The following is an 11,062-nucleotide window of genomic DNA, read 5'->3' on the forward strand; positions in this document are numbered from 1 at the left end:
TGTGGCTGTCCCTGCCCTCGGTCAGTCCGAGGCCCCAGCCCCAGTGCAGGGGATGCTTTGAGATGTAGTTCCCTGGGTTCTGGGGAAGCAGGAAACGGGGGTGACGGGAACCAGTCCTTGCCACGGCGGCTGAAATAAAGTCGGATCCAGGACCACACTTGGAAGACGCTGCTGTGGCTTCAGAAAGCCGCTGGGCCCCTGTCTGTACCACCATGGTGGAAAGGCCCACCCAGGCTGGCAGGGCTGTGAGGGTCAGACCCCAACCCCGGCCAGAGCCAAGCTCAGCCACCGTGTGCATGTGTGTGTGTGTGCGCACATGTGGGTTCATGTGCGTGCACGTGTGTTCATGTATGTTCTTACATGTGTTCATGTGTGTTCATGTGTGTGCGTGTGTGTTCGTGTGCGTGTGTGCGTGTTCATGGGTGTTCGTGTGCGCACACATGTGTGTTCACGTGTATGTGTGCATTCGTGTGTGCACATGTGCTTTCATGTGTGTGCACGTGTGTTGATTGTGTGTGCGTGTGTTCGTGTGTGCACGTGTATGTGTGTGCGCGCATGTGTTAATTGTGTTCGTGTGTGCACGTGTGTTCTTACATGTGTTCATATGTGTGCATGTGTGTTTGTGTGCACGCACGTGTGTGCATGTGTGTTCGTGTGTGCGCACATGTGAGTTCACATGTATGCGCGCGTTTGTGTGTTTGTGTGTATGTGTGTGCATGTGTGTGTTAATTGTGTGCACGTGTGTGTTTGTGTGTGTTCATGTGTGTGTGTCACTAGGCAGTCCGTCTTCAAGCATGCCACAAGCCCCCACGGATGGCTTTAGCAGACCACCCGCCTCCACCCTTCATCCCCAAAGGAGGGGCTGGGAGTGACTGGCTCCAATGCAGCACTCACACTCCGGGTGAGCAGTCAAAGGTGACCCCTCTAGAGAGGACTTGGGCTTTCTTAAGGACACCAGGCAGCCGGCCTGGGGCCAAGCCCACAGTGGACTGTCGGCCAGCAGAACACAATGTCCTCGGACCCCGGCTGAGGCCCTCCCTCGGCCAGCGCCCTCCACCCCTGAGCCAGATGCCTCCGTGTCCCCCCGGGTGCAGGCGAGCTCACTGACGTGCTCCAGGCTCCCATCCGAGGGTGCCCCCTGCCAAGGGGCTGGATCTCCCTGGGCAGCAGGTAGCCCCAGGCACGGTGAGCAGGGACTGGGCCACACCAGGTCCTCAAGGAGGCGGGTCCAGGGCCGACGGGGCAAGGCTGTGAAACAGGCAGCCTGAGACCACCGCCCTGGTCTCCACCGCAGAAAATGGAAGTTCAGCAGCTCCTAAAATCCCCACGAAAGGAGCTCCGGTGGGAGCCAGAGCTAGGGGCGCCCCCCGCCCGGCCTGGCAGACAAGCTGGGGAGGAGCTCGCCCCACGGCCCCGTAGCTGGAGCGCAGGCCAGCGGGTTCCGGCTGTTTGTCCAGGACCCACACCAGGGGAAGGAGGGACCAGCTGGAGAGGGCCCGGAGCACAGGCCCGGGAGGCGGCAGGAAGCCGGGCCCTGCTGGGAGGCTGCGGCCCCGGGAAGAGCCGGAGAGCCGAACCGGAGAGGCCTGGTGGGGCGAAGGGGCCGGGCCCCGCTCCAGGGGAAAAGGCGCCCTCTGCCTCGCTCACCTCCGCCTGGCGGTGCTAACGCCGCCATCGGCAGCCTGTCTCCCCATCTCCAAGCATCTGGCCTTATTATCTAGCTGCTTAACGACGGCAGGAGAAGCGGGAACTCATCTCCATGTTAACACGTAATTTATTCCACATCCATAATTAGGTTTTGCAGCCAGTAATGAAGGAGCCCCGTGCTTCCAGCTTATCAGCACTGGTGGTCAGCCTTGTCAGGCCCTAATGAAGCTCAGACCCCACCGAGCCTCTGCCAGGGGGGTTGTTCAGGGCCCAGGGGTGCCTTTCCCAGACCGAGCTGGAGCTGGGGTGATGGGGGTCAGGTGGTGACTCTCTGGGGGACAGAATGACAGCCTCCCCCCACAGAGACCCACGTCGTGACTCCCAGGGCCTGTGACTAGGTAACCCGCGTATGAACTCAGGGCTGAGGGGTGGGCTTTGAGATGGAGGTGATGCTGGATGATGCTCGTGGGCCCAGTGTCATCGCCAGGGTTCCTGCTGCAGGGGGACAGAAGTCAGAGTGGAGAGAAGGCGTGAGGACAGAGGCCACGGCCGAGGAAGGAACATGCTACCAGCCCAGAGATGGGGAAAGGGCCAGAGCTGAGGACCGCAGGCACCTCCAGAGTTGGGGGGGTCGAGCAGCGGACTATTCCCAAGAGCCTCCTGGATTTAGGGCTCACGCGTCCCGTGACTGAAGCACTGAGTTTGCACAGATTGTTACGCCAGCTCCGGCCAGCTCGTGCAGCCCCCTGAGGCCCGTCCCTGCTGCCCACGTAGGTCCAGGGGCTGTTGCAGAGAGAGATGGACCGTGAGGGGTGGAGGAGGGAAGGGGGGCTCTGTCCAGAGGCACAGAAACACCCCCGGCCCGGACACCCCTCTGACTGCTCCCCAGGAAGGTACGCCCGGTGGACCTGCCGGAGCCACAGCTGCTCCCGCACCTGGTGGGGAGCAGGCGCTTCCAGAGAGAAAGGCGGTGGGCCCTGGGGAGGGCAAGGGAGGTGGGCAAGGGGGACCCCGGGGGGCCTGGGTGCCGGGGTCGCTCGTCCTCCTACCCACCCTATGCTGCATCACCCCTGGATGCCCACGCGAGGACCGCTGCGCGAGGACCCCCAGTGCAGGGGTCGGGGTGGGGAGGGAGGACCCAGCCCCTCCCACGGGGCCCAGAGCCCCTCCCCCCGGGTCGCAGCGCCCTGGCGGGCAGCTGGCTTCCTCCACGCCACCCTGCTAAGGTCCGCAAGGGCTGGAGCCACGGCCACCCCTCCACGGCGGTGTCCCCAGACCCCAGGACAGGCCTGGCACAGACGGAGAAACAGGGGTGCCTGTGGGGGGTGGAGATGGGGGGCAGGGTTGAGGGAAGGAGAGACAACGAGGAGGAGAAAGAGATGGGGGGGGAGAAAGAGGAAAAAGAGGAGAAAGAGGTGACTGGCCCCCCAGCCCAGGTGGTTGCAGAGAAGGCGGCCCCTGACCCCCCACCCGGCCCCCAAGGAGCCCCTGGAAAGCTCGGATGGCCTTTCAGTCCTGAGCCTTCGAGGACAGATCGCCGGAGCTGATGGACTTGTTCTTGAACTCCAGCAACTGCTGGGGCCTGAGCTCCTGAAGGGGAGGGAGCCTCGGGCGTCTGAGGGCCCTGCCCCAGCTGAGAGCCGCCAGCAGACAGATCGGACCCAAGCAAGCGGGACCAGGAAGCCAGAAGTCGCTGGAAATCACCCACTAATCCCTGTTCTAACCCCGTGATCTAATTTCCCGCAGGCCTGGGCTAAAAGACACCTGGGGGGTTAGCGACAAATTTAGACCGCATGCGAAAGTGCTGAGTCACGCTCGCCTGTTTGGAAAACAGAGAGTGCTAATTAAGTTACTGCCTGGGAGGAAGAGGCTGCCGCACAGGAGTGGAAAAAACCCGCCATCACCGGCAGAAAGCGGCTCCCCGGGGACCGCGAATCAGCCCAGGCGGTGTGACCCCCATGGCCAGCCCCCACCTTCCCCAGACCTGGCAGAACTCTCCGAAGGGGGCTGGGATCACAGGGCGGCCCCTCTCGATACAGACTGTGAGACCCCCAGCAGGGAGGAGCCTGGGTCCCCCACCCCCAGGGGAAGAGGAAGACGGAGGAGAAAACTCAGGGGGCCCGGCGAGTCCTGGGGGGCCCGGGGGGCACAGAACTGGGGTTTCCAGCACCGCCCCTCCTCCTGCGGCCACCCCGCCCTCCTCCCCCTGAGCCCACATAGGGAGCGTCTCTGAGCCAGGAGGCAGCTCCCTGCCAGGGGCACCCTTGGGCAGGTCTGACTCTCAGAGCTTTCAGCCTGGCCTCGCTGTGGCCTGGGGGGCGGGGGCAGCCGGCTGAGCCACACCGTGGTGGGTGCGTTGGCGGACACTGGTGTCCAGTGGAGGAAGTGAATTCACAGGTGAGGCCAGGTTGCAGGAGGCAGGCAGGGATGGTTACAGTCCAGATCTGAGCAAAGGAGACGGCGTCGACTCCCTTAGCAAATTCTTGCGGGCACTCATCTGGGACAGACTGCTGGGGAGATGAGCTCAGAAGGAACCGAGCCCCTCTATCTGGAACAGAGATGGTGACCCTGGGTGGGGCCCCTCCTCCCAGAGCCCTGTCCAGCAGGGGAACCTAGAACAGCCACACGGCAGATAGGAAGAGTCGGTGACGCTGGGTCTCTGCTCCCTCGACCCACCTGGTCTTCCAGGCCTCACCTCCCACCCCGGTCTCATCAGCACAGCACCCAGGGGCTTGGAGAGGGAATGATCCACCCAGAGCCCTGCCTCCAGCCCGGTCCCATGGGCCCTGTCTGCCAGGCCTCCTCTGGATGAGGGGAGATGCCCTCCACTACCTCCCAGGGGGGGGCCTGGCAAGCCACAGCATCATGGGACTTGAGAGCCCTTCTGTGCCTGGAAGGGTCCCCACACAGCCAGCTCCCAGGAGGGGAATCAGGAGGGGCACACCTCATGCGATCCCTGGGGGGCTGTGCTGGAGCCTGGAGCCCAGGATTCTGCCCAGACCTTGTGCCTGGGGCTCCCCTGGTCCTGCCAGCGATGGGGTTCAGGCAGGAAGACACCCCCACCTCAAAGACTTCACTTTGGTGGTGTCTGGAACCCTTCCCCAGGGGACAGGCCCTCTCCTTCAGCTTGGGAGGATCATCCCAGGACTTTTGCTGACTTCACAGACAGGTGCAGATGACCAGCATGGAATCCCCTGCTGAGGACGGGTGTGTTTGCAGAGAGGAGGCAGGAAGGACCATCAGGATGCTGGGTGCACAGACCCTCAGCCCCTGCTGCCTGCCCCTGACCACCTCCCAGCCTCAGCCCCTCATACTCTCCTCCCCACGCTCCAGCCATTCTCACCCCCAATGTCATGCTCTGACTGCTGGGCCTTTGTTCTGGCAACTGCAGGGAGAGCCTCTCCATTAGGACTATGCTTGGGCAACCCAGGGATGGTTTGGCAGCTCGGCTACAAGGACCCAGACCTTTCCACATCCCGTCTGCCTTCCCTAGGGGGTGGCCTTTGTCTTCATGGCCCAAAATGGCAGCCTGAGCTCAAGCCATCACATCTCTGTTCTAGTCAACAGGATGGAGGATGGGACAAAGGAGTCATAAAGAAGTCACAGGGTACTTACCAAACTGCCTTTTAGGGACTGTCTCTAGAGGCGACATAGGACACATTCGTTTGTCCCAGTGGTGGTTACTTAGTCACGTGACTATCTGTCATGTAGGGGAGGCCGGGAAATGTTTTCCCCACTGAGGACTGAGGTGCTTGGTCTGCCAGGCTTTGCCATCAAAGCTGCTGCAGGCGGAGGAGGAGCGTGCAGGGACGCAGCCCGAGGCGGCCAGACCTGGTCCAGCAGCGCCTTGAAGGATGCAGTGTGCAGGGACGCAGCCCGAGGTGGCCAGACCTGGTCCAGCAGTGCCTTGAAGGATGCAGTGTGCAGGGACGCAGCCCGAGGTGGCCAGACCTGGTCCAGCAGTGCCTTGAAGGATGCAGCGTGCAGGGACGCAGCCCGAGGTGGCCAGACCTGGTCCAGCAGCGCCTTGAAGGATGCAGCGTGCAGGGACGCAGCCCGAGGCGGCCAGACCTGGTCCAGCAGTGCCTTGAAGTCTCATTGTCTCAAGATGGCAGGATGCTGTAAATTCTATCCCGTAGTAGATCTGTGTCTGCTTTGCTAGTAAAGCATGTTTCCACCTCCTTCCCTGCAGGTCCCTGACTGAAATGGACTTTGTGGGATGATAAACAATGTTCCCCTGCTCACACAGGCCCAGCACCGTGGGATCAGGCCCCAGTCCAAGGAGTGCAGCTTGGGTCACTGGCAATGGCCCCTCTGGCTCTGAGGCAATGAGGGCGCTGAAAGGTGTGGCAGTAAGGATGAAACGCAGAGTGTGAGTGTGTGTGAATGTGTGTGTGCATGCGTGCGTGTGTGCGCTCATGTGTGTGCACGTGTGCATGTGCGTGTGTGTGTGTTCCTAGATTCTCTTAACAATGGCCATACCATGTATTTTATATTCAAGTGTAGCATCTCATTTTGAGCTTCCCAAGTGGCACAGTTGGTAAAGAATCTGCCTTCCAATGCAGGAGACACAAGAGACGTGGGTTTCATCCCTGGGTTGGGAAGATCCCCTGGAGGAGGATCTGGCCACCCTTTCCATTATTCTTGCTTGGAGAATCCCATGGACAGAGGAACCTGGCAGGCTACAGTCCATGGGCTGTAAAGAGTCGGACACAATTGATTACACACACACACACACACACACACACGCACACATATCATTTTGCAGCTGCGTTTTCACTCTCATGGGTGTGTTAGACTCCATCGTCTCCTGGAGGAAAGGCAGTCTTTTGCAGAAGAGAAGTCGGAGGACCAGAGAGCCATGTCTTGCCTCCTGTCCCTCTGCTGGTGCTTGGCGATGTTGAGTTTAGGTCCCAGGTTTCACCTGGAGCACAGAGTCTCCTCACCAGGAGCTCTGAGGACTGTGCTGTCCTGCAGACACCCTCTCCACGTCTGTAAAGCTGAGCTCCGCTGGGGCTGGCATCCGGCCTCAGCCAAGGCCCCACACACAGAGCCCAGAAGCTGGAAGGGGACGAAGGGAGATGCCACAGGCAGTTACAGCTGCAAAGACCCTGTTTCCAGATGAGGTCACGTTCTGGTCCTGGGGTGAGGACGCCACATGGGGAGTTGGGGGACGTGACCCAACCCCTACCAAGCAGCCTCCTGTCCTGGGCCCCACCTTACACTCGTGCCTCCTGCTCCGTCCATCCCAAACCACCCTCCAGCTATCCCATGGACACTCCCTGGCCTCCCACGAAGGTGCTCAGGGTCCACCTCGCCCCTCAGCATCACCCCCCACTGGGCACAGCCTTGTGCACCCAGAGGGCATCAGATGAAGCTCATGAATGGACTGGCATGTGCAGGGGCGTTTTTCACTCCACCAGATCCAGCCCGAGCTCCTACAAAAGCCTCTTCAGTCCAACCAAGGGGAAGACCCTGTCTGGTGATCAAGGAGTCCAGGGAGGCCCACAACTCGAGGTGCGGAGGTGGTTGCCCTTGCTTCCCACTGCCAGGCAGGCCCCAGTGAGCTGGCATGGAGGCGTGCTGACAGCAGACAGTTCACCCTGGACTGGGTCTCTCAGGAGCCCCCCAGCCCCGCCCACACAGGGAGCCCCGAGATGAAGTGTGCTGGGTGTCTCCCTGGAAACAAACTCACTTGTGTTTCCAGCCCAAATTGCCACATCAGCTCCCTGGCTCCCCAAGGTCACTCACGGGGAAGCCAGCCTTCCTGCTACCAGGCTGGGAGGCAGCCAGCGGCAAAAACATGTCTGCAGGAGGCAGCGTGCTGGGGCCTCAGGCAGCAAGGGCGGATGGGAGCTGGAGCCCAGGCTGATGCAGCTTCCTGTCCCAGGGGCAGGGCAGTTTCCAGGGCCACGGAGGGCCGGCAGTGTGGCTTATCCACGTCAGGTCCCCAGCCTCCAACCAGGGCCCAGAGGGCGATCCTGGAGGCGCTGGGCAGGGGCCTCTGCCTACCCCTGGGCCCCGTGACCAACCAGCGTGTCCCCGAGCCACAGGCTGGCCCAGAGGCCTCTGTCCTCTCTGGAGCCTCCCTGGTTCCAGGCTGAGCGTTGCTCCCTGCCTACCTCCCCTCCCGCCACACCCCCTCCAGCTGAGGGGACTCGGGATGTGGACTGGCTGAGGTCTGCTGGGCGCCCACTGTAAGCCGGACCCCTCCGGGGCCCACCCACCCCATCCAGCCCAGCGTTCCCCCTGAGTGCAGACCCTCCGCTCAGCTGCCCACTGCAGTCTGCGCTTCGCAGGGTCTCTGTCCCCAAAGCCCTCCAGCCACCACACTCGCCCCACTGCTTGGCCCACCGTCCCAGGTGGTGCTGGGTAGAGACTCCTCTCCCCATCACTGATCCCAGCCAATGTGAAGTGGTGTCCACTTTGTTCCCAAAGCAGTCTCCAAATCCATGCGGGTCCGCCCTAATTCCACCTACACTCCTGGACCTGAGCCGATGCGGCCGGGGGTCCCCCACTGCCTCCCTCTGCTCCCTGCCCTCCACTCCTGACAGCAGGCTGTACCCGCCCCCACCTTCTTTAGCACACCCGATGCACCCAGGCCCTGTCCGGCGCCCCGATGTCCCTCGGCCCTGCCCGGCGCCCCGATGTCCCTCGGCCCTGCCCGGCGTCCAGACGCCCCTCGGCCCGGCCCTGCCTGGCGCCCCGACGCCCCTCGGCTGGGCCCGACATCCTCCTGCCCACCAGCTTTGTCGATCAGAGCGCCCTCCTGGGGGCGGTGGGGGGGACTCCTCCTCCTGGAATGCCCTCCCCTGGTGGATCTCTGTCCTCAGATTCAGAGGAGCCGTCTGCTGTCATCAGATCCCAGCCTGACGTCCCTCCTGGGAGGCCACACACCGCCCGCCCCCACCCCATACACTCTGACTGTCTGCTTCTCCACCAGAGGCTCCTACCGTGATCTTCTCCGATTCTTCATCTACCTGGGAGGAGGCCGAGCCTGGGCCTCCGCGGGGCCTCCTGCTGCAGACTCCGCATATCCCAGGGCCCCCGGCAGGCAGGCCATGCCATCGCCTGCTCCCCGGATTCACGCTCTGCGTCCGTCTCGTGAATCCCAGGCCGGCGCTTTGCTCCCTCAGGGGTCAGAGGTGCTAGAAACACACAAAAAGAGAGAGGTTTAACAGCGGGCCTCCCAGACCCTGGCCCCCAGCTCTGGGCAGCCCCTTCCTGACCCTCTGAGATGCCCCAGGCATCAGGCCAGCTCCTGGGAGGCACACCCGATGGGTGTCAGGGCTGGTGACTGTCCTGGGCTGCCAGGACCTGTCCCCACAGCGGGCAACTGAAGACCGCAACGCTGTGTCCTCTCCAGCCCGGGGCCCCCTAGTCCAGGACCACTACAGGCGGGGCCCCCAAGCCCAGGACCATGGCGGGCGGGGCCGCGCTTCCCTGGGGGCTCCCCAGAAGGATCCTTCCAGTTGCGGGCACCCTGGGTCCCCTGGCTGGAGGCTCCGTCCTCGCACACCCACCTGTCCCCCGGCCTCCTGTTCCAAGGGCGCTTGTCACGGGGCTTGGTCCCACCTGATGACAGGACCTCAGCCGGAGGCCCTTCACTCAGTGACGGCTGCAGACCCTGTGAGCAAGGCCATGGGCAGGGCCCAGGCAGGGCGAGCACAGCTTTGGGGCTACACCCCCCTACCACAGTGTGCTTCTCCTTCCCATTTTTAGCGCCTCCGCCAGGCCCCGCGCCCTGCCCGGTCGTCCCTGCGTCCTCTGGGTCTGGCGCAGGGAGGCATCCTGTAAACACTGGCACTGTGCTCCGGGCCAGCCCAGGCCGGGTGACGACAGAGCAGGGGACCTTTCTGGGCCCCCCACCCCAGGCTGGCGAAAGTCAGCGTGGATGTTTACAGGCGGGACGCACCTCCCCACTGCAGTGCCCACTCATCTCAAGGCAGCCTGCAGACCACTTGGGCGGCTGGGCGCTATCTCCCTGGGCCCTCCAGGACAGCCTGCGGCTGCCGCCTGGGCCCCCACTGAGGAGATCGCCCGCAGACCTTGGAGCAGGGATGACCCAGTGCCCAGAGGTGACGCGGGCGGGCAGGGCTCCCTGCCCAGGCCGGAGGCTCATTAAGGCGGCTCGGGAAGCAGCCAGGGGGTGAGTTCACAGCCACGAGAGGGGTGCACGCTTGGATCAGATTTATCTTTATTTTACAGAAGTTCACAACTGAGGAGGAGGTGAATGTGTGACCCACTTCTGCGGCTGATGGGCACAGCATTGGCAGAAATGCTATGGCAACCAGATGCACAGGCTTAATTACATCAGCCCAGGGCGCTCTCTCACGAAGATCCATAGGGAGCAGACACCGTCACCTCTGCCTCCATCGGGGAGAAGGAGACACCGGCTCTGGGGATGAGAGGAGCCCATCCACACCACCCTCCAGGCCAGCTGCACCTCCAGGCCTGAGACCTGCCCGGGGCCTGGGATGGACGGGGCCATGAATCAGAGCTGTGGACTCCCCCCGCTTCCCGGGCCCCGCGCCAGCTGGTCCTCTGGCCGCATGACAGCCGCCCGGGCTGGCTGGGCTGGCCTCACGTCTCCCGTGTGCACCTGCCACCTGGCCCCGGACCGGGCACGGAGCAGCTCTGCCAGTGGGGAGGGGGCCTGGCATCCAGGGCAGGCCTGGGAGGGGCAGGCGGAAGGGGGGTGGGTCGTGGGGAGAGCCCACATCTCAGGAGTCATCCGGCATCAGCACACGCCCATGGGTGGGCAGAGAAGGTGGGGGGACCCCCCAGACCCCCGCATTCAACACCCTCTCCCGCTCCCTCAGATGGCAGGTTTGGAGTTCCCAAACCTATCCTCCAAGACTTGTCCAACAGACAGCCTCAAGAGGGACCACGGGTCGGGATCCCAGCGCCTGGATCAACCAGGAGAGCTGGACAGCCTCTGTCGCTGAATAAAGGAAGGTGTAGGGCCCACGTGCTTGCGTGGCCATGCGGTCAGCCCCAAGCCCTGGCCACACATGAGGCAGGCTGGCCAAGCCGCCCCGTGGGCACAGGCTGGCCCCGGAAGGTCCTGCTCCAGAAACTGAATGCTCAGCCAGAAATTTCCACACCCCCTCCTGCTCAGAGCTCACTGGTCAGAAGCTGTCACATGGCCTCACCACCCACAGAGACCCAGGAAGTGCCAACCACGGAGCCAGGGGAGTGGAGACCTGTGGGGAGTCGTGGTGATGACACCACGGCAGCCAGCAGAAACGTCCCCATAACCGCCTCTGCCCCCCAGGCCTGCAGCCCCGGAGCCGGGACCCCGAGGGCAGCGACCCCTACCCTGCAAGCACCAGGCTGGGGTCTCAGCGTTTGCTTATTTAGCTAATCCCTCCGCGCGGGGCTGCTGGAGGGCGCAGCCCCAGGGGAGTGCCAC

Source organism: Odocoileus virginianus, chromosome 2, assembly GCF_023699985.2.
Source record: "Odocoileus virginianus isolate 20LAN1187 ecotype Illinois chromosome 2, Ovbor_1.2, whole genome shotgun sequence".
NCBI classification, from domain to species: Eukaryota; Metazoa; Chordata; class Mammalia; order Artiodactyla; family Cervidae; genus Odocoileus; species Odocoileus virginianus.